This window comes from Rhipicephalus microplus, chromosome 3, assembly GCF_043290135.1.
Source record: "Rhipicephalus microplus isolate Deutch F79 chromosome 3, USDA_Rmic, whole genome shotgun sequence".
NCBI lineage: Eukaryota > Metazoa > Arthropoda > Arachnida > Ixodida > Ixodidae > Rhipicephalus > Rhipicephalus microplus.
The window spans coordinates 102,995,476-103,016,603 of record NC_134702.1 but is presented as its reverse complement, the minus strand read 5'-3'; the positions used below and the strand labels follow the sequence as shown (position 1 = coordinate 103,016,603).

Here is a 21,128-nt window from a genome sequence, read left to right as displayed (position 1 = left end):
TGGGCCTACAACATTTCCGCCTCCATCGGAAATGCAGCCGCCGCAGCCGGGATATATTTGTGAAAGTAAACTTTTTAAAGAGTTTAGACACACTTCGTCAATGTTTCGTCCTATATAAACGATAAAACTGGTCCGGTGTATCTATAGCATATGTAACTGAATACAGCACCTTACCAGATATATTTTGAGTGGTTTCTCGCACAAGTCGTTGCTGCGTTTGTAGGGAACCCTACAGCTTAAACTTTGCACATTAATCGCGTATGTGTAACCAGATGCGTAGTGCTGTACAAAATGACGTCGATATTACCCGGGTCAATATTGATGAATATTCCAAGTCCATATAAAGCAATGTATAATAAGCATAACTCAGGTTAACCCAGATGGGTTAGGGTCATTTTTTTTCACTTTCCCTCTCTTGCGTTTGTACAAATGTTATAAACAGTAGCATAAATGTGCTGACATTCTTTTGCAACGGCTGATCTTTATCACTCGTTTCTTGATTTATTTGGACCACGGTATTTAAACTCACGAAATAATTCTTTGTGACGTGTTATCAGTGTAGCTAGCTGAATGCATACCTTGGGGTGAACACATTGTTTATTATTGGCCATCGCACTGAACAGCTTTACTCCTAGGTCATGCAGAATATTGTTAAGCTTAATTTAAAATTTTCACATAAATTTTCATTTTTAACAATTGAGAACAATGAGCTGCATATGGGAACCTTTTTCTCTTATGCACCTCGAACAAAGAAAAAGGGAACAATAACGTGTCTCATTGCACAGTTATTGCGTGTGCTAAAACCGCGAACCAAGCATATTGAGTGCATTAAGCGTCCTCTTTTCTAAAAAAAGTGTGTTCTTTCTCTTTGGTAATTGATAAAGCACTGCAGTGCTTAAGTGTGCAATGGTCTCGAAAAAGTGGTGAGTTCATAGAGTAAATGTTACTGCTCCTTCACAACGCTTGCATTAGCTGTAACATTGTAAGTAATTTAAGAATTGTAAACTTAAGAAAATAGTGCTTCTAGGTGTTTTTTTATAGTATTGAGATATCATGTTAGTGATTTATTGAGTTACTCTTCACACGTATGAGCTTCAAAGCACTTTTTGTATGTAGCATTTTTCTGGGAAGGTGTTATACAAAAGCAGGAAATGTTTTCATGCCAAATCAAAGTGAATACTTTAAGAACAGCAAATTGCAAAGAATTCGTGAATACGTACTATTCGTGAACCAACGCCAAAATTTTAGGATGGTGGGTAACTTTGAAAACGAAAGAAAATTGAACAGATATGGATGCAGCGAACGTTAACTATATGATTTAAATTTGTCAGGGCAGGAAGTTCCATGGCGAGTGTGGTTTGCCCGGCAACAATATTTTCGTCTGCCCTCTACAGCGCATGAGGGTGTGTACTGCTAAATACTCAAGTGAACGACACAAGGATTTCAAAATTTTGTTAATGGTAAAACAAGTCAACAGTAGTAATCAAACGTAACGAACCAGCAATGACGGCAGGTCGTGCACTGGTTTGTGACTGATTTAAGCAGGTTCGAACCACCACGAGCCGCTTACAGAGGCTTACCCGAAGTTTTTTCTTACGGCGGTCTTGTGCAGCGTACCTTGCACCGCCTCACGATTATTTATATTGTTTCCCTTAAAAAAAATTTAATTGCAAGTGAGCAATATTAAAACATGCCTTGGTAGTTTTTAGCGCACAATGCTGTGGCCCAGAAGGGACCACATAACTGTTAGATACGTCCTATCAGAGATGTTAGAGATGTTCTGTCAACTCAATCAAAATGCCTGGCCATTGTAGTCACTCCTACGTGGCGAAACGTCACTTGCGATTACAAAAACAGCCATTGTACGTCGCTCTAATATTAAATTGAAGGAGTTGAAGGGGCTTTACCTTTGGTGTGCGCACTTACGCAGCGGTAATAGTGCATTCTACAATTGTAGAAAGAGCGAATAAAAGCACACTTTTTTTTTCAATTTATGTCGCAGAGCACCTTTCAAGCCTGACCCTTTCAGTAGAGAATGAGCAACGAAATCGTGCGAAAATAAGAAAAGTTTGAGAGAATGAATGTGCTCACGTGAATACTAGCGAGTTGGTATGGCACTATGTAGGTCCTAAAGCACATCATTGTTGGCTCCTGTAAAAATTTCCTATAGAACAATTCTCGGGTATTTTAACAAATAGTTCTAAGTCGAACAATCTAAACTGAGGTTCGTAAAATAACTCATGTGAATAAGCAGTATGCTTTATGTATGTGAAAGTGCTTCAACATTTTCGTAGTGAAAAACAAATGATTACCACGTGAAGTTTGCTTTTCTGATTCATGAGAGCCACTTATTACAAAGAGAGTGTGGTGAGAAGTACATACCGCATTTGTTAACTAGAGCTTTTCTGCTTTACTAAACCTTTCTGTATTTGTAAATTGCTGGGACAGTGCATGTCCAACACTTCTGTGTGCAATATAAAACCCATTAGGTTTCGTTATGAATCACATCAGAATAATATCGCAAAACGATGTTGTTCCTGATGTGTAGACAGAACAACAGTTTAGTCGAACTCAATTTTAAACCACACCCAACTTTCGGTGCGTGAGCCAATTGTATGTAATACTGATAATGCACGCGGAGCAGGTGAAGGTTCGCAGGGAGTACTCGTCAGAATTATAGGTATCTAACAGTGCTAACCAATTTAAATAAGCACTCACGCTTATTTCATGGAGCAAATAATACCTTCAAAATGGCAATCATTACTACTAAACTTCGAGGCGTACTTGCGTGTTCCAGCGAATGAAAGGACACCAGCTAGAAATAAAGAAGGCTAGCCGTTTATGGCTTTACTGCGTCCATCCATGTATATTGCCACGTTCCATTTCACAAGTTTTTGTTATCGTTCCGAAACACCACACGATTCTCGGCGCAAACCGCGCCTGCAGGTTTCGAGAAGGTTCCGGACTGTAGTAGATCATTTCGATAAGATCACGCCCACTGTGCTTCTCCATTCTCGCTGTTGTAGACTGAAGAACAAGTCATACTGTACTTTCGCCTACTAAATGAGAATGACTATGCACAACTTTGACATGCTTCGATTACTCATAGCATTTTGAAGAATGACAGCGTTGTATGTCTCATGGTATAAAAGAGATTTTCTTGAGCCAAGCATTCACCATAATGCACAGCTCAGTTTATGTATCAATTTGAGCAAATCGAACATTGCAATTGCTTATTGACGATCAGCTTTTAGATAAAAGCAGACTCCATTTTACATGGCACCCTAAGTGGTAATCTTAAGATGAGCAGCACTACCGATATAGGCGTTGTTTCATGCATTTGTGTTATCATCACTGATATATTGAGTGGTGTCCCTTGTTGTTTCCGAACAAAAATGGCATTTTCGGCGCTCCTCTCGAAGTTCAGCCCAATGAAGGATGCACCAGAACATACAGAACAAAGTAATATAGCAGATCAACACATCATTATATAAAAACGTAGTTAGAAACGGCCACCATTTTGGCCAAAATTTAAGCATGGACTTTGTTTGCTATGCATCGACCGTAAGAGAAAAGTTGAAACCACAGCTTTATCTTTTTAAGTTATATTCTGGATATTATTAGTTATTACGGTGTTAAGTCCCAAAATTGCCGTTTGGCTATTAGAGGCGTCGTAGTGGAGGGCTTCGGATATTTAGACCATCTGCGGGTTCCTTGGCACGCTTTCAAAACGCGCTGTAATATCACGGGCGTCCACAATTTTACGTCCACCAGAATGTCACCGCAGCGACCGGGACAGCGGAGTAGATCCGTAACCACTGGTCTAGCACGGCTCTTCTTATTCGAGAGCTTGCTCGCCAATCTTCGTATGCTCGCACTTTGTTCGTCGGCAGCGGCATATAAACTAGTTTTCATTGCTACCGCCTAAGGAGTAATTGTACTCTTTGCAGCTGCGATCTCGCTGCGATGAGCCACGCCAGCGGCGCCGTGTGCTCTAGTTTTGTAGAAAGAGAACCAGGTGGACTCCCTTTCTCTTAGCTGAAGTTTACTCATGGCGTATTCGGTTTGGAGTTTGCAAGTACACTAGAGCGCTCTGAAAACTTGATTGATTGATGGATTGATTGATTTATTTATATGTGGGGTTTAACGTGCAAAATCCACCATATGATTATGAGAGACGCCGTAGTGAAGGGCTCCGGAAATTTCAACCACCTGGGGTTCATAGTGCTCTGAAAAGTGGCCACGCGTTCTAGTGGTGAGATTCAAGCACTCGGTACACCTTCGCTTTGTTCTTTCAAAGCGTCAAACTGTGACTCGGAGCGCTCCCTACTGCTCCGACTTCGAAGTCAGAGCGTTGCGCGATCTGGCCAGGATGATGGATCATGTGACACAAGCTGGCAACCACGTTATCACGTAATTGCCTGCAGGTTACTGCGGTGACAGCAGGAGAACACATTTTGGAAGTGGACATCGCAGGAACCCTAAAACTTAGTGCACTTGATGTGTGTTTCGCGTGGCATTCTTAAGCGTGTGTGTGGTGAACTCACATATACGGAGCCATAAATGCACCACGTAAAAGAAAATTGGCGGACCCCACGTGCAGTGGAAACCAATGATATGCGAAGCATGGATGAGGATGGTTGATATGTCAATTTGAAATCATCCCAATGCTACGAGGTGTACATAAATTATGCCCTACATGACTTCCATGTCATCATTAAAGTGTTTGCGCCTGGCATGTGTGTTTTTTGTCGTCCATTCACGTCACGTAATACCAAATTTGTTATATGTGCGGCTAGCCAAATGGCCGCGATCGTACTATGAGCGTAGCATACAGTCGTGTTTTACCTAACAATATCATGCTTTTCATGTTTGGACGTGCCATTTACCTTCACCTCCTATTCACATCACGTAATAGCAAGTTTTATACATGTGAAGCCAGCGAAGCGGCCGCGAGCATGCTATGAGCGTGCTTCAGCGAGCTCACTGCCACGAGCGCACTATAACGTTAGCATGTCGTCATATTTGCAGCTTAAGGCGCGAAAACGACACGGACGAAGAGAGACAGTACACACACACGGAGCGCCACTTCCAACAAAGATTTATTTCGAAAGAGCACAGAACATATATAGACACCGCGCGCGCCGTCACCGTGCCTTAATGCGCAGCCGCATTTAAGTAGCGTAACTCCTTTGGCGATAAAGAAATGGAGGCTACGCTGACGCACAGATCACCTAATTCGATTATTCTCTTGGCCTCAATGATTAGTCTTACTGATTTATCAGGGCTTCGGGCGACTACCGCGCAGGCGCTAAAGTTAGGAACGCAATGACAATCCCGGCAGTGAATTGCGAGGTGGCCCTCTCTGCCATTTCTGACGTTGTTATTATGCTGTCTTAGCCTATCATTCAGGCATTGCTCGGTATGGCCTACGTACCATCTACCACACGAACAGGGGAACTCGTAGACCACACCCTTCTGACAAATTACATACTTGTTCTGGTGGTTCACATTGCAGGCCGGAGCTTTCCTGAGAAAGGGGTTAGTCAACTTGCAGAGCCTGGAAAGTTTTAACGGCGCAGAGAAGACCACCTTTACATCAACCTGTTCGGCAATCTTTTTCAGATTATGGGATACGCGGTGTATATAAGGAATCACAGCAAGCTTAACATTATCCTGGGGTGACCCTTCGCTTGTGTGGCAGTTCCGCGACTTCTTCAAAATCTTCTCCGCCACTGACACCAAAGTGTGCTGTGGATAGCCCGCCTGCTCAAGACGGTCAACCTGCTTGAGGAAACTGTCTGCTGCTCTGTGTGGGCAGGATTTCTTGAAAGCATTCAGCAGGCACATGTTGGCGATGCTACGTTTGACAAGCTTAGAATGGGACGAGCTAAAGGGTAGTAATGGTTTGTTAGCACGAGGCTCATACTGCCAACATGTATGATCAGTTGTTACAAACAATCTAAGATCTAAAAACCTTATAGTCGAATCGACCGAAAGTTCGTGTGTCACTATTAAGGGCGATAAAACAAGCCTAAAAATTGTTAAGGTGTTAGTAACGACTTGGTCGGTGTCCATGAACTTTTTGTCTATGAGAACTAAAAAATCATCTACAAATCTAAAAACCCTGATGACACCGCTACCTTCGAGAAGGCTAGAAATGGTCCTGCCTGCGCGAGCTAAAAACAGGTCACTTAAAAATGGCGCTAAACAGGAACCTATACAAACGCCACTCTTTTGCAGGTATAGGTTACCGTCCCACTCTACAAAAGTCGACCTCAAATACAATTCTAGCATTGCCATGAATTTTCCCTCTGGTATACCTGCGTCATTTTGAAATGACAGGGGGCCGTATTGGTCAATGCTGTCCTGAACACACTGAAGCAACGCATTTTTCGGTATAGAATAATACAAGTCTTTCAGATCAATGGAAAAGGCGTCGAGGGCTACCCCTACTTGCCCGGCAAGAAAGTTTACTACTTCGCTGGAATCTTTCACCCGATAGGGATCGTCAACCTTAAGAAGCCGGAACTTATCGAGCAGGAAGACGGCAAGGCATTTCTGCCAAGTGTTACGTTCTGACACGATTACTCTGAGGGGGCAACCCTCCTTATGAGTCTTTGCACTGAAGAAGACCTCGAGAGTGCCTGATTTGCTGTTTGCGACGTCCCTAACCAACTTTGAAAGGTTCATACTCTCACATAGTTTTTTAGCTTCACTTTTTAGTTTGTTGATCTGGACGTTCTCGCGGCATTGAAATACAGAACTCAACGCTTCAAGCGCTTTCACCTTGTAAAGGTCCCGTGGGAAGACGGCGAATCCACCTTCCTTGTCCGAAGGGAGAACGCAGTATGAGTTCGTTTTCAGGTAGGACGCCAAACGACGAACAATAGGACGCCTTGGTTCCCGTTGGTCACGTAGAAGTACATCTACACCACTAGAAACACATCTATCCATTTCACTCGCGGGAGCTAGGCCAGACACCTTGTGCACCAAGGAGAGCAGCTCCGGACCGGAGGTCCGCGGCTGCACGGCGAACTTTGGCCCTAAGGCGAGACCCTTGCAGATATCCTCTGGTAACGTGACGTTTCCTTCGGTGTAGATTCTGTTCACTTGTACCGTTTTCACTTTTGGACGATGATGTGCTCGCAGTTGTGACAAAGTGCACTGCCAGAGGGATTCGGTTGTCTGATTGGCCAGATGACTGAAATGCCGAAACGCCCGCTGTGCTTGCTCCGCTCCCAATGAGCTGTGTAGTTGGCCTTCAAGGTGTATTCGGTAAAGGCGTGCCTGCCTTGACCATTCCGACTTGAGGATGCTGCAGATGCGCTTCCCATGACCCATTGAAGGGCTGAAGCCTCCGAACAGTAGCCTCACGTCCTCAGGCAAAATCCGGTGACGATTGCAGAAAGACAGCATGCGAGCTTTGCATGTGGCGACGGCGATCAACGCGACTGTGGTGCTTGGATTGGAAACACATAAAAGAGAGCCCGATGTACTAGAAATATACGATGTAAGAATAGCAGACTGGGCTTGTTGGTTTAACATATTTGCAGCTTAAGGCGCGAAAACGACACGGACGAAGAGAGACAGTACACACACACGGAGCGCCACTTCCAACAAAGATTTATTTCGAAAGAGCACAGAACATATATAGACACCGCGCGCGCCGTCACCGTGCCTTAATGCGCAGCCGCATTTAAGTAGCGTAACTCCTTTGGCGATAAAGAAATGGAGGCTACGCTGACGCACAGATCACCTAATTCGATTATTCTCTTGGCCTCAATGATTAGTCTTACTGATTTATCAGGGCTTCGGGCGACTACCGCGCAGGCGCTAAAGTTAGGAACGCAATGACAATCCCGGCAGTGAATTGCGAGGTGGCCCTCTCTGCCATTTCTGACGTTGTTATTATGCTGTCTTAGCCTATCATTCAGGCATTGCTCGGTATGGCCTACGTACCATCTACCACACGAACAGGGGAACTCGTAGACCACACCCTTCTGACAAATTACATACTTGTTCTGGTGGTTCACATTGCAGGCCGGAGCTTTCCTGAGAAAGGGGTTAGTCAACTTGCAGAGCCTGGAAAGTTTTAACGGCGCAGAGAAGACCACCTTTACATCAACCTGTTCGGCAATCTTTTTCAGATTATGGGATACGCGGTGTATATTCCTTATATACACCGCGTATCCCATAATCTGAAAAAGATTGCCGAACAGGTTGATGTAAAGGTGGTCTTCTCTGCGCCGTTAAAACTTTCCAGGCTCTGCAAGTTGACTAACCCCTTTCTCAGGAAAGCTCCGGCCTGCAATGTGAACCACCAGAACAAGTATGTAATTTGTCAGAAGGGTGTGGTCTACGAGTTCCCCTGTTCGTGTGGTAGATGGTACGTAGGCCATACCGAGCAATGCCTGAATGATAGGCTAAGACAGCATAATAACAACGTCAGAAATGGCAGAGAGGGCCACCTCGCAATTCACTGCCGGGATTGTCATTGCGTTCCTAACTTTAGCGCCTGCGCGGTAGTCGCCCGAAGCCCTGATAAATCAGTAAGACTAATCATTGAGGCCAAGAGAATAATCGAATTAGGTGATCTGTGCGTCAGCGTAGCCTCCATTTCTTTATCGCCAAAGGAGTTACGCTACTTAAATGCGGCTGCGCATTAAGGCACGGTGACGGCGCGCACGGTGTCTATATATGTTCTGTGCTCTTTCGAAATAAATCTTTGTTGGAAGTGGCGCTCCGTGTGTGTGTACTGTCTCTCTTCGTCCGTGTCGTTTTCGCGCCTTAAGCTGCAAATATGTTAAACCAACAAGCCCAGTCTGCTATTCTTACATGTCGTCATGTTTTACAGAACACGCATGTCATTATTATCATGTTTGGACGTGTAATTAATTTTCGATGTCCATGCACGTAACATAACACCTAGTTTGGTGTTATGTCACGAGCGCATCATGAGCGTGGTATGCAGTTATGTCCTTACACGGTGCGCATATGATGATTATCAAGTTTACACCACTCATATACCTTCGCCATTCATTCAGGTCACGTAATACAAAATTTGGTATTTGTGTAGCTAGCGAAACGTCCGCGACCGCACTCTGAGCATGACATGTAGTCATAACTTGCATGACATGCATGTCATGATTTCCGCGTTAGGGCCTGCCTCTCATGTTCGCCATGCAGTCATATCATACCGTAACAATTTTGCAAATATGTCCTGTGTATGAAACCACCACAAGAGCAGCAAGAACATCACGCGTAAATTATGACATTCATGACATACAAGTAATGATTTTAATGTTTTGACCAGTCACCTATGCTCCTTGTACCGTCACGTTATGTCATACCAATGTTGGCATAGATCCCATTATTGAAAAAGCCAAGGGAGCTAAATGTCGTAGTCAGCTGGATAGACAGATAGACATCTATATATATATATATATATATATATACGGTGAAAGACGCCGAAGTTCGCTAAGAAACGCTTCGCATTTAAAATAAGGCATCTAGTGACGATGGAGGTGACGTCAATGCTGTTGTGGCTGCAGCGGCCAAACGAATACATCATTAGTGAACGCTCTTCGTCCCCGCTACGCACCATAATCCTTACCACATGAACACCCCAGAAACCAAAGCAGCAGTGCGGCGGGCTCGCAATGGCGCTGCATTTCCGGCTTGCCGGCCCAGCAGGCCGAAGCCAAGAGGGCTCGCCACCAAGGAAACCCGCCACGTCTTTATATGATGGTAGAGGAGTGTGTATGGAAGATTCGGGGGTTACCCGATAATTTGAGAGCAAGCTTCTCTAACACAACTCACTTTGTAATAATGGGGGCTGTGTTTTTTACCTTAATACCAATTCATTGTGGCAGACTCAGATAGATCTCTTCAATACTTTTTTTCAGATGTTTTAGAATATTTTGTGATATTGGACCATTTACCCTACAAACACAAACAATTGTAAACAATCATTCATTCAGTACTAATCTACATTATTTATCAACATTTACAAACCTTCACGTACTGGACATAGCGATAAACATTTCAGAATAAGGCCTTCTACTGGCAGCAACAGTGAGCACTAGTTGGTGTGTACCTGTTAAATTCTTCAGAGACTGTAATGTCCTCCTTTTATCCTATGCTGAGTGAATGGTATCACACGTCATTGCACTGCCTAGCGCATAATTTGTTATAAAACCTTCGATGTCTGAGTGTGGGATTAAAGCTACAGCACAGCAACAACATACCACCAGTACAATGAAGATGGCTGGAAATGTAGCTTATTGTATATACATATACAGATGCGTGAGCAGTTACGGGTAATAGGGCAAACCTCAGTTCAAATTTGATAGGAATTCCCGCAGTTCATTTCTACCGTTGGTTTGTAAATATGAAAACCTTTTAGGCCTGAACTTTATGGTCAGAGTATTGAAACAAACACGTGCCGTAGCACATGTCGTCTACCGTGAAATACATTCAGCTACGTATATTCACAGTGCTCATCGGACACATAACAGAAGTGGTGTGTGATGAAGTATACTCATCTACAAGTTTTCCTCTTGGCTTCAGCATCGATTTGTTGTTTTGGACATGGTAAGCTACCGATTTTAACATATTTACACATATGACTAATTTCTTTGCAAGTTCATAACATGTTCATTCATTCAGAAGAAATACACCCATGCATAAATCCTGCTGCTTAGCTCGTTTGAAATTGCTGTTGGCCAAGTATCCACATTTTTGTCTTATCATCAACAACAAAAAAACACCCAGACTTCATGCAGTCAGCTTTTTAACAAGTAAGTTTTCATTTCCCGCAACTTGATCAGTTCCTAAATACAAGCAACAGCATTGCGATGCCACTAAACTGTTTACTAAAACAATTCTCCTCAAAATGGTGTTTTTGATATTATGCAACACTAAGAACTGTCATGTATGCGTAGTTGAAACATCCATAGGAATAAGGCCCGGAGGGTGTCATGATTATCATTTGTGACTTAAGGTATCGTTTTCAATTAGTAGTTTTAAATCCTCCTCGTGAAGTTGTTGTTGCCAAAAAGGGGTACTTGAACCTGTGTCACACTGAATTCTACAGTGATAAAGTCAACTTAGTGAAGGTGCAGGAGAAGACTTATTAGCGGGAATGCGCTAAAGATCCGGGCCGTCGAAATTCTGGTGTTGGTGTCAGTGTCGGTCTACGTTGTGCATGAGTAACAAGTTACAATGATTGCAAAAAAAGCGTTAGAAGATCCAGACTGATGTAGAAGTAGGCACTTTGCATGGCAATCAACCATAGTGAAATGCCAGATGTTGTAATCGTTATGAAAATAATCGTAATGGTAGCTTCATGCCAATGACCTTTCTCGCTGTCACCACTGTAATACAGCAATTTACATGCTCGGTGGCTGACCAGAAAGTGGTGGATTTGATCCCAGCCACGGTGCTCCCATTTCGATGGAGGCGAAATTCTAGAGCCCACGCATTTAAATTTAGGTTCACGTTAAGTAACACCTACTAGTAGATAATTGTGGACATTTCTACAACTATATTTCTCATGATCATATCATAGTTATGAAACGCAGGTGTATGTTTTCCCCTAGGATTCATTATATGGGGCAATAAAAATTCTTGAAATGATACGTTGCGAAACCACAATATAATGATGAAGAGGCATGTCATTAAGGGCTCCGTAATTTTCTACCATTTCTTGATCTTAGCCATGCACCTGAATCAGCGTGAAAATGACTCTCACAATTCGCTTCCATTAAAATGTGCTCGCCATGCACGACGGTCGTTGGTGACTGCTTTGCCCGAAGTTAGCTACTTTTTTACACTGTTTGGCGACTCCAATTGCTGGTTAGTTTCATGGCTATATTCTGGCAACTTCAAAACTTTCATGTTGGGCATATTCAGTACAAAATATTTCAATTACCTGTAGGTTAAATTCATTGTTTTAAATAAATTTTTTGTCGCAACTTGGCCATGCGCACACACGTTTTTAATCTGCAGGTATTGTATGCATATAAAAAGAGCTTGTGGATAAATTGCCAATGGTTGGCGCCAGCTACTCTTCTCTTGCAGAACAATTGTCGCAAAGTAGCGCAATAAGCACAAAACTATGCAAAGGCACATCGTACAACTCTCGGGCTCTCAGTGCAATTTCCTAAATAAAAATGTCATCAAAGAACGAAATATAAAAAATACTAGTATTCGTGCAAAGGATATCTTCTCACAATGCATAAATGTGTACTACAACGTTGCAGAGGCCGTTGATATTTCTTGGATATTGTCTGAATTGCCTTCTCAATGCTGCACTATAACTGCAACAATGAGGTTTTTGAAAAAGCAATTCTTTGCTAAAATCAAAACAAGAGAGTATTATTGCCAGGCATACCAGTTCACAATAAGCGGAAGAACATTTTCATCAGATTCAGTTTTTCTTTTCATCGTATTCCTGATGCATCCCAAAACTGATCTACTGCATGCACAGTGGTGTACATCGAATTTTCTTTTGGCTACGTGCCCAATATTTTTGCTATTGATGAGGCTCTTTTATCCCAACAATTGAGTTTTCGCAGAAGTTCTTTTGAGAAACATGATAACTTTTCATGGTTAAGAAAAAGAAGATTTATGTGTTCACGTTTTTTGTGTTTTTTTTTTCACGAAAAGGTAGCACTGCCAGACAGATACAAAGCTTTAATAAAATTTTCACAGGCACCACCTCAAAGTGGTAGAGCAGTGGGCTGCTCCCACGTTGGGACGGGTAGGCCGAGTCTCATCGCTGCGTCGTGGGCCCTCTAGACAGTTCTTAGCTGACGCGAAAGTTCTGAGCTCCTGAGCGTAGAGCTCCATTCCTCTTCTGTCGAGCGCGAGAAACTCTATAATGAGGGGCACTGCCTGAGCATGTGGTCTAACGTAGATGTGGCACCACAATCAGGGCATGTTGGATTCATGCCTTCAATGAGTTGGATGGGGGAATGAAGACTAGGGTAGGCTTTGATTGAAGCTTGCGAAGGTTAGATGGCGGTGCCCTAGACAGCTTCATATGATAAAATTAAGGAGAAATACCCTTCTGTCTTACTGGTATTGTTTAGTCACCTCGTGGAATGTTAGTATAACGTCCCTTAAATCCACTAGGTTAGAATACGAAGACCCCCTCAGGGTGCCCAGCACGGTAATTTCAAGTGCTCGGGCGTGAGCGATCTTGTTTATGATGGCCACGGAGGCCAAATGTGATCCGAGGAGAGCCGGGAACCAAATGAAGGTGTGATGAGAAATATGCCTTAAGATGCTAGCAACATAAGCCGATACAGAACCGGAAGCGAAGGCTCTGACCGCTGCTTGTGATTCTGTGTAGATGTGATGCCAGGAGTCGTCATGAAGAGCGAGGACTATGGCAACCTGTTCTGCTGTTCTGCTTTAGCAGGAGCGGCGTTCCAAAAAGACGCGGAGTGGATAACGTACCCTGCGTGGTCAAGGGAGACGATCGCGAAGTTGGCTGCTCGACCGTATGGCACCACACCTACGAAGTATGCAGACTCCGGGTTTAAACGAGTGTCGTCGAGCAGGGCTTCACCCCTGGCCTCCCACATCCTCGCGTTGTACTGCGGGTGTACGTTGCGGAAAAACGGCGAGACCGTAATGTTGACCTTTTGCTTCTTAGTGAGACTTTGATTATGCTCTTACGGTATCACACGCAAAATACCTTAGGATAGTGAAAATGTTCCTGCCCGTGTTCGCGGAGGAGAGTGTGGCCATCTGATTCGTATACTGTGCATTGATGATCTCTTCCATTGTGTTGTGTATAGCCAACTGCAGGAATCATACCGTGGTAATACTTGAAGGGACTCCTAGCACTCGTATGATGCTCTTGCGAACCAGGATATTAGGCTTAGTTTCTTGATAACTTTGTCCTTACCCTCTCCCCAGTGCAAGGTAGCCTATCGGGCTCAGCCATTGTTAGTTTCCCTGCCTTTTTTACATCCTTATTCTCTCGCTCTCTTGTCAGCAGTGCATGGGAGGAACATAAGTAAGGTGACTCATCAAAAAAGTGCGGCACAGTCTTAGTACTCTTAGTACGTCCACCCTAGGAATAACATGACCAGAACTGGTGCGAAACATTATACTGACATCGAAAAAGGGGACCCAGCCCCTTGGCTTTACACCCCTTCTTTATGATCGGTATAGCGAAAGTTTCGATTTAGTTGGAAATAGTCGGAGTCTGGAACCACTACAGAAAGCTTCGGTGCATTCTACAAGTTGTTAGAGTGCTCTTTCCACTCTGCCCTCATTTTAAACCTGTGCACCAGACGGTGATGTCGTTGGCGTAAAGCGTACAACTTATGCTTTTTAATTGCAAGAGCTTCTTGTAAAGCGCACAGAGAGCAATAATGAACAAAAGTGGTGAGACCACTGTACCCTACGGTGCACTTTTGGAACCAAGAGCAAAATAGTTTATTTGAGATCTTCTTCCTTATTATTGGCGTTTCTGCTTTTAAGTAAAGAGCTGACGAATGCGTGGAATCCATGCCCCAGCCAATAACAGAGATGGGGTTGAAAATACGGTGATTCGGAAGATTTTCAAAAAGGTTTTTCAGGTCTGCTTCTAAAATTGCCCGAACATATCTCATTTGAACGTTGATAATCTAGCGTTTTATCAACTTCATGGCAACCTGGGTCGCTAAAGTCGGTTGGAAGTGAATCATATTGTAGAAAAAAATACCGTGGTTTTCATTATCTTGAAATATGCGGCCCTTCATGATGGTTAGGCCATGCGAAGCCGAAGCTTATGAATGACTGCTTATACAGGTCAACTAACCCTTATCAGAAGATTAAATTCTACGCATGGATCAATGCTACGTATAATAATAGTTGCGTGCATCATTTTCAAATCAGTTAGGTTATTTTGAAAAACTGACAGCACAGCGTATAAATGTGATTGCGTTAACGAGCTTGCTTCGCGGAAATTCTGGCATCGGTGTCGGCGTCAGCGTGGTTGGCTGTGAGTGAAAAATCATCATTTTTTGCGTGACGGAAAAATCGAGAATGATGCCAATAAAATGAGTGATGAAAAATTCTCTGTCCGAGTGGGGATTGCATCCAGGTCTTTTTGGTCCGAGTTGGGATCGAAATCGAGTCGTTTGCGTAGACAGCTGATGTTCTACCACATAGCCACGCGTCTGCTTGTGAGTATCGTGAAAATAACTTCCTCTGGTTGAATTTACATGGAAAGTAGTTTTAGTGCTTTATAAACACATGCATCCTGCATGCTTTATTCACAATAAAACATAAAATATTGCTGCAGTTATGCGTGTTACAAGCGCTCATAGTGTGCAATTGTCCGACCATGTTATCATAATGACTTTGTGGTTTGAAGTTGGTCACCAACTACAAAGGGCACATACGCTACTGCGCCAAATTTTAATGGGCGAAGCGCCTTACAGCGGCACCCGTTAGTCTCTCGTCGTAGCCGTAGTGCGTAACCAGTCTGATGTTTTGACCTGCAAGGTGCTGCCGGAGGAAGATTTCTCGTGTGCGTTGTTGAACATCAAAAAATTCGCAGCGTGCGCGTTAACTGAAATCAAAATTTTCCTGTCTTTCATTCCCCATTTGCATCCATTGACATGTACATTGAGAACTATCTGACAAGAAAGGCTTGCTATGTTATACTCGCTGAGCGTAACCTCCTTGGTTTTGAAAGGTTTAGCCAGCGTTGGGCCGCAGTGTCATGAATACTGTGAACTAGTACATAGCATGAACTTAAAATGGTTAAAGGTGGGAAGTAGACACGAAGCGCAAACCGTAAGAGAGTGTGCGTGGGCCACCTCTCGTTTAGTCCTTAGAATGTCCACTGGATGGTGGTGCTTCTATATGCGGAATACATGATGAAAAGATGCGAGATGGTGGTACTTGGAGCGTTGACTAGATGGACAAATGAACACACAGACAGATGGATGGACGGACGCACGAATGGCTGCACAGATGAATGGACGCATAGACGGACGCAGGTGCGGATGCATGGATGAACGCAGGGACGGATGCATGGATGGACGTGCGGACGCACGAACAGACGCACACATGGCCGGGCGGATGGACACACGTACGGTCACACAGACGGACGAATGTATGGACCAAATCAAGAACGAATGAACGGACGGATGCTTCGCCCCACTCTCGAACATTCACCCCGTGAATATGCTGCCATTTTTAAGGATCACGTTATGGGTGAATAGCAAGCTTGAAAAGGTTTCATAAACGAAGTGTTTGAAGTACACACATCAAGAAAGGGACATTCCTAGCGCTCTTAGAGGCTAAGCTTCGAGGTACTCCTAGTTTTTTAGTATATATTGCTCCTCACTCGTTGGTAGGCGTCGTTAATAATTTATTACTCTCTTGATGCGCTACATGTGCGATGCAGTAAGCTGTGTCATTTTCTATAATTTCACAGTGGCTTGGAACCCATTGCAGCATAGTGCTGTGGTCGAAAGGCTTTAAACAAATTAATGAGGATTGTGAGTCACTGGCTGTCGACATATGACTGTTACGCAGCGAGGCTTCCGAAAACACAACGTGTGGAGAACCTGGAATGATCGGCGAAGGTACATGCATGTTGGAAAGACGTGTGACCAGCTCTTGCCTCGCAAAAAAGTTTTCTTGCAAGAACTATCTGTTTTAGATAAACTATATGGAATGACCCTTGGTCCAACATATTAATGCATTTATTTACATCATATATGAGCCTTAAAGAATAGGCAAGAGAGAAAGGTATTACTCGTATTTTATTGTGTCACTTATACAAGAGTGTATTATTTGTTGATCTCTATTAAAGACTGCATTTATAAAACCAGATATCTTTATTTGGATCCTAATTTAGCATGAAATTGACATCAGGTGGCTATTTTGTCTACTTTCGCTTTGCGTTCTGGCTTTTTAAGATGTCCGTTCATTGCCGACCCTGGCGCGCCACGGCTGGGATTCCATCCAAGGACATTCGCCTCGGCTGTTTAACACCATAATCGATAGACCACAGCGGGGCGCATCTTTCTGGACTGGTCCAGTGAACAAATCTAATACTGCACAAAAAAACCGTTGAATCAATCTAGGCTTTACGCACTCTGTGTGGTGCTGCGAGTTAGTGGCTTAAAGCTTCCCATCAAATAAATAGCGCTGACGCATAGTTGATTATTGTGAGCAGCAGTAATAACGAACCGCGCAGCTGGGTAGCTTTGCGTATTGCCGTACGGACACATACTAGGCACTTCGCTACTCTAAAGTTTTAACTACACCTTTTCACATTGTTCTTTAGCGCAAAAACTTTCGGCGTCTCTGCCGTAGCGTCATAGGAGAGTTTACAAAGGTCAATACAAAGCACACACACGCGTCTTCCCTCTCAATATTGTTGAGCTGTCTACCAAGAAGCGAAGCATGACAAGCTGTGATGGTTAACGGACGTTCGTCACTATGTTTGTTGATAGCGGACGAGAAAGAATTAACATGAACATTTTATTTCATGGCATGGGTGGAACGGCGGACGACGCACGGATACGCTACCTTGTGCAGCGCCGTTGAGTCGGACGTCGCGGCCAACCAGGCAGTCAGGGTCGCAACTCCGGAGGTCCAGGATCAGGCCACGGCTCACGAGGACCACACCCGGCAGGCCTCGCCCACGAACCTGCTCCCGGACACTGCACCCAGGCAGGAGCCGTTCGGCAGGTCTCGGCCTTAGACCTTGAACAGACACACCGGAGCTCAACCTGGCCGACACGTACGGGTCTCACGTCCGGCTCAGGAACGCTGCCAGGAACTCGTCCTCTCGAGCGGCGCACCGCTTCCTCTGCCTTCGTGGCCTCAACCCTCGAGCTTTCTTTTCCGCCCGTTCATTCTTCTGGGCCAGGGCACCGCCAGGTACCCTCGGGTGCACCCTGCAGCTCATGAGCTCGTGGCCCACGTCCGAGTCTGGCACGTCGCTCGGTACGGCTCGGCACCGCTCGGCGATCCTCGATTCAGCCAGAACTCCCCTGGCACCTGGATCCTCGGCCACCCTGAACCTCGCCCGGCTCCGTGGTCCTCCGTACACACGCCCGCATCTCACCCGGCAGAACGTCTTGCTCGTCCCTTGCCGATGTGCGACGCTCTGGTGGCACCGGCGCTTGATGGCATGGGTGCGGCTACGGAGCAGTTAACCCGCATCGGAGACGCGATGCTCCATGCGGGGAATGGCCAGCCCGTCCAGCGAACAGCTTGCGTTGAGACGCGATGCTCGGCGCAACCGTGACCATTAGCCAGGCCACGTTCATCGCTGTGCCGAACGGCTGACCGCGGAGACGCCTCGCCGAGATCCGCGATGCCCTCGGCAAGGAAGAGAACAGCAGGCGAGGCCGCGCCCCGAGATGCAGTACTCGTGCCGGCATTGCCGCCCCAGCTGGTGGTTGGACGACAGCAGCGTGGACGGCCGCGTTCCCTGGCCGGAACCTGGATCACCTGCGTCCGACGCTTCGGCCCGCTGTATTCCGTCTGCCGCTGCTTCGGCTCGTCCCCAGCCACAAAGCCCACTGCCACGTGATGATCGCCCGTGGCCCAATCGTGGCACGCCACCTCTATGGGCCACCACAGGTCATCAGCTGATTCGCTGACACTCACGCGCACATTACACGCGCCTTTCCCAGCACTTCCGTCGTTGTCGTTTTCTTCACTCATCACACAAGCCTATGAGAATGCCATGTATATAGGGCACGAAACGTGCTGGCATTTCACTTCTGATTGTGATGCAAAAGCACAGTTCAACCCTTTACGAGGCACGATAATTCTACTGATGGTTTGCGTACTGCTATTTCCCAAATAAATAGTATATAAGAGAACCACTAAAAATTGTATTGCTCGTAAAAGAATATTATCAAAAAAAGACAGGACAACACCTGACCCACTGATCCCTTGGCGCCACTGGCTAACGTGGGACACACGATGTCCCTCTGCCAATTTTGGTGGTTGTCCTTTCTGTCAAGGACCTTCATCCCTCCTTATGGAAAGGAAAAAAACATATAACGCCAAGAGGCACTTGGCAGGCAGCGCATACAAGTATTGTGCGTTTTTTCTGTGACGTCACCTAGCACCACCGGCACCTTTTGCGTGTAGTGGTGGTGAATGGGTGATGCCCTTGCTCATTGAATCGAACATTTTTTGGCACCTCTGTAATATTTGAATCGTTCTTGCTTCCTCTTTTGTGATAGATTAGGCTGCGCCGGCCCTTGCGGAAGCTTGTCTTACTGATGAGTTGTCTTCCCAGCATGACCCTAAAGAACAGATATGCGATACTGTTTCTGTAGCTGTGCTGAATGAAAGTATTTACAATCGCCGAGTCAAGGATGAAATCCTCGAGCGCTGTCTAGTGAATATTGGAAAGAGTCTAGTGGAACGGGCATTTGTCTAGTGGATATGCATTTCTTAGTTTGCTCGAAGCGATCCACCCATCCCATCCAGCTGTTGTAGTCGTGCACGGCTGAAGTGCACTTGACGGGTTTCTTATGCCTTTTCGGTGTAGTTCTGTCAACTTGAACGTCTTCACTGGAGTCGTGATAGTTTGACATTATGGGAACATGCTTCGTGTAGCAACACTGGCAAGCGGTAACATTTTTTTTTCTCCTCCAGACAAATTCATCATGGTCAAGATTGTTTACTTTCAGTTCTGTTGGCAGGTCCTTTTGATTTGTGCGGAATTTACCACACGCTAAAATGTCTTTGTCACGAAGATGCTGTAGCAAGGTGGTTGAACTGAAGAAGTTGTCAAAAACAGTTGACTTCCTCAGGTTGCAATTCCTTCTGACAAGGACAAGAGAACGTGTTTTCGAAGTGGTATATTGTTCGGTCTCTCCTTCTGCTTGCCTTGATAAATTTCAAACTTGCATAGGTATTCTGTAGACGAGACCGCAATGCATCACACCTTGCAACCGCGGTTTATTTTTGATTTCATTGGCATATACTGCTTCATCGAGGACCTTCCTTTGAAGCAAATTATACTTTCGTTTCCTGCAAGACAAGATAAAGGCGTGCAGTCGCTACGAAAGTTCTCGTTCATCGTGTTTATTAGCGGGCTAACTTTAAAGCAGAGGTCATAATCTTTTGACTCTTTTTGGAATTTGCGCGTTGTCATTCAAACTCAAATTGTTTGTTATTTGCTAGAATCTCTTGTGCAGCATGACCACAGTGATCTATTTCACAAAGAATAAGCTATCGGAGCTCCAATACAGATGCACCTGGAACATAGGACTGGCACTCATGAGTACCGACATGCCAAAATAGGCCTTCAGCTCCTCAGCAGTGAGTGGTATCCAGCTCCATGTTGCTTTTTGGGAGGCATAAAGATTCCTGTTATCAACTATGTGGTTCACCTCTTCATCGGTGAAGAAAATCTCTAAAGCATTTAATACAGTGCTATCCGACGATAGCCTCACCGAAAAAAATTGGTTCAGTGTCTGTCAGCGTCACAACATCCGATGGTGTCCTCTCCCGCTGACTTTCAATGTGAATTTCAGAAGCATCTGCAGCAGGTGATGAGCTTGCTGTTCAGCTGCAATGCCTTTTCTTCTCTCTGCCAATACACGCTCTTGACTTTTTTTTTGCATTTCACAGAGGGAACCGCCAACTCAACTTCATCATTTTTACTGCCCTTTTCACTTTGAAGATCACAAGCCAGCTCTTCAAAGTATTCTTCGTCACTGTCATCTTCGCTGGCTCTTTCAAGGTCCGGAAGACTGAAATAAAGATCAAGGGCCTCTTCTGGAGTAACATTCTTCTTCGTTTCTGCAAAAACGAGCGGCAACACTTCATGCAAGCCACATGTTTACACGTGAATGATAATCGTGCAACATGACCTGTCGCTTTAAATCAGTGTTTGAGTGATATACATAAATGCAGGAACACACAATATGAGTCAAAATAGGACAACTGAAGTGAAACGTCTTTGTCTGTCTCGTTCTCTTCTTGTCCCTCGTTATTGGCGGTTTTTTATGCGAATCATGTCGTACCAACTCACCCAAGCAACCACGTTAGGTCCTTGAAAATTTGGGGATATGAAAATCAAATCTCAAAGGGGCTTCCTAGGCCTAGCCTCCAACCACTACGTTTGGCTT

General features: G+C 44.8%; 1 long non-coding RNA gene across 2 annotated transcripts in view; it reads left to right on the top strand.

Moving 5' to 3' along the window:
• Positions 1-832: 832 nt before the first annotated feature.
• The window catches only part of LOC142803855 (uncharacterized), a 141,242-nt gene continuing 120,946 nt past the window's right edge, over positions 833-21,128 (top strand). Inside the window, exons 1-2 of one of the 2 annotated variants that reach the window (XR_012894332.1) lie at positions 833-923; positions 10,500-10,596. This is a non-coding gene — a long non-coding RNA (uncharacterized LOC142803855). Of the gene's footprint in view, positions 983-10,499; positions 10,597-21,128 lie in introns of both variants that reach the window. The other variant, XR_012894331.1, reaches the window with a different exon arrangement.